At 36.9% G+C, this 3,065-nt stretch overlaps 1 protein-coding gene across 1 annotated transcript in view; it reads right to left on the bottom strand.

The window, feature by feature from the left end:
• prpf31 (PRP31 pre-mRNA processing factor 31 homolog (yeast)) overlaps positions 1–1,993 on the bottom strand; it is a 7,578-nt gene extending 5,585 nt beyond the window's left edge. The window contains exon 1 of the mRNA XM_010744310.3: positions 1,813–1,993. The gene's annotated coding sequence lies outside the window, so the exon portion shown is untranslated. The remainder of the gene's footprint in view (positions 1–1,812) is intronic.
• Positions 1,994–3,065: the final 1,072 nt, after the last annotated feature.

Here is a 3,065-nt window from a genome sequence, read left to right as displayed (position 1 = left end):
TCTGGGTACAGCCCGTCCTCCCCCTCATCTCCAGCCTCCTCCAGATCGGCCAGGAGCTCATCCGCCAGAGACATCTACAATCGGCAGCAGATAGTTTGAGGACATTACAATGCAATATACATATTTTTAAACAATATTTTAAGTTTTTAGTATTAAATAAAAAGGAGAAAAATAAATAAATATTAAATACATTTAGAAAATAAAGCAACAGCTGTGATGATTTAAGTTAATGCAACATTCCCATCTTTCAGGTACCTCAGGTTTCCATATTTTAATAAACATTTCTTTTCCCTCTAACAATACATCATGTATTGGCATATTGTCATCTCCTTCAATCATAACTTTACAGAGAGCATTTATATATTTTTCCAGAAGAGAGCAATCGTTCTCTTAGCAAGTCCAGGGTCCATAAATGCTGACTGTTCAGACTAAATCTTCTGGGTATATACTCAGAAGGGGGACAATGGCCTGCGTTATACTTTCCCAAAATGACTGTACTTTAGAGTACAAAAGTAGATTGGGAGCCAGAGCCTTCAGCTATCAGGCTCCTCTTCTGTGGAACAAACCATTCTGGGCTCAGGAGGCAGACACGGTCATCACCTCTAAGAGTAGACTTAAGACTTTCCTTTTTGATCGAACTTATAGTTTTGATCGAGCTTATAGTTAGGGCTGGCTCAGGTCATCCCTTAGTTATGCTGCTATAGTCCCCCGGCAGTCTAGTTTAATTCAGAAACTAACTATAAACTATACACAGTTTATAGTTAGTTGATGATTTGCTGCCGCTGTGCATCTGTGTCTCTCTATCTCTATCACAGGTCCCACTGCTACTGTAATCATTTTATCAGTCATTGTAATTGTACAATATGTTTGTGTTGATTTGTCCTGTACACGTGACATCTATTGCAGTCTGTCCGTCCTGGGAGAGGGATCCCTCCTCTGTGGCTCTTCCTGAGGTTTCTTCCACATTTTTTCCCTGTTAACATTTTTTGTGGGCAAGTTTTTCCTCACTCGAACCGAGGGTCTAAGGACAGAGGGTGTCACTCCCTGTACAGATTGTAAAGCCCTCCGAGGCAAATGGACTTTGTGACTTTGGGCTATACAAATAAAATCTGATTGGATTTGATTGATTGACTTTTGAGCACTCCCAAACACAATCCCTTTACCTCAAAACACTCCAAAACCACAAATATCTGGGATACTAGGATACATTTTATTCAATTTTACATTAACCATTTGTATTGCAACAGTTTTACTTGTATTAATTATATATTTCGCTGCACCTTAAAGCATGACATTTCGTAATCTAAACCTGCTCTCATCCCTGTTTGGATGATTCCCACAGAACAAAGATACAAAGACTTTTTAGTCAGATTTGTAACAGGCGAGCAGACATTAACTTTATATTTTGATGATATTGATGAAATTGTCTTGACTTGCTCACACTCCTTACATGTTTGTCCACAGGTAAAGTAGTTTACCATCTATGTGTAGCTTTCCTACACACTGCTCAACCATTGGTCAGTTTTTACACTTTACAGCATAAACATCACTTCATTTAAACAGGCACACACCGGTTAATGAAGTGAGTGGTCGTTAGTTATAGTTAATATATTCACGCACACATGCAGGTTTGTTTGTGGTAACATGATGGTGCAGACACAAACTGAGCATGAAGCTGTTTTAAGTTTTATAAATGTTTGAACTCGAGTCAATCCAACGTTCACAGCTAACGTTAGCAAAACGTTAGCAAAACGTTGTGCAGACGCAGCCGGTCCGGTTAAATTAAAAGCTTTATAAGAGACTTAAACTCACCTCGAAGTTTAAACTCCGGTCGCCTAAAGAAACAAAACTAAACGCGTCTCTTTGGAGACTTGTAGGTTTTTAGTTTAAGATGAAAAATCACTTGTTATACGATGTTTATGTCGACAATCTGTGGCACACTGCAGCGTCGCGTGTCGCAAGCTAAATACGTAACAGGTTTCGCACGGGCTTCTGGGAAATGAAGTCATTACGTCTTCTTCTTTGGGGTTTTATGGCGCATCACAGATAGATAGATAGATAGATAGATAGATAGATAGATAGATAGATAGATAGATAGATAGATAGATAGATAGATAGATAGATAGATAGATACTTTATTTTGTACTTTATGTAAATGTGTCTTCCTTTTATCCCATTCTCCCATTCTCTGATTTAACTTTGATTTTGAAAGTTTAACATTCATTTCTACATCTTCTTTTCTGACCGCCTTTTCTGCAATCTTGTCCACTTTTTTAATTTCTTTGAATTCCTGAATGTGCCAGTACCCGCATGAATACTATTTCTTTCCCCTGATGGGCTAACCTTGAATTATTTTACAGTATTTTAACAGTATTAGTATATCTTTTGATCCACTAACTTCTGTATAAATCTGAATTCCCTATACCTATAACACTCTTGGACAAGATCTGCTGTTTTATTTTTGTGCTTAATACTTAATATCTTCATATCCACACAACCCTCTTGCAGCATCCATTCTGGTTTTACAGGCCACAGCACAGTTGGACCTATTTCAGTTAAATGGACTTTCAGTTTTTCTGCTACATCCTTGTACAAACGTAGAGGTGTGCTTTACATGGAGTGGTGTGTTTTCTTGGTTATAAATACAGCTCTTTACGCTTACAAAACAATATTGATTTATTGGCATGAAACAATTCAGTAAGAGGTTCACATTTTGAAGTTTTTATTTCCCCTTGTTTTATACATTATCCCTTGAAAACCGTTCTTTAAACAATACAGGTTTTAAACCAACATTTAAACAGACTAAACAAATGGGACTAGTTGGATCTCGACTGCATGATTGACTGTTATTAGTAGAAAATGGGGTAAATTAACAGATACACAAACAAATGGAGTTATTTACTGATGAAAGGCTTCGATTTTTTTCATGCTAAGCTACATTAACCGTCATTAAACAAGATAAAAGAATGACAAGACAGCTAAAAATTCATAGACATTGGAAAATAATGACACATTACAGGACATAGTTCCATACAGATTGGCATATATTAACAAGTAAAATTATA

The sequence above is a fragment of the Larimichthys crocea genome, chromosome XIII (genome assembly GCF_000972845.2).
Source record: "Larimichthys crocea isolate SSNF chromosome XIII, L_crocea_2.0, whole genome shotgun sequence".
NCBI lineage: Eukaryota > Metazoa > Chordata > Actinopteri > Sciaenidae > Larimichthys > Larimichthys crocea.
This window is presented reverse-complemented; position numbering and strand designations above follow the sequence as displayed.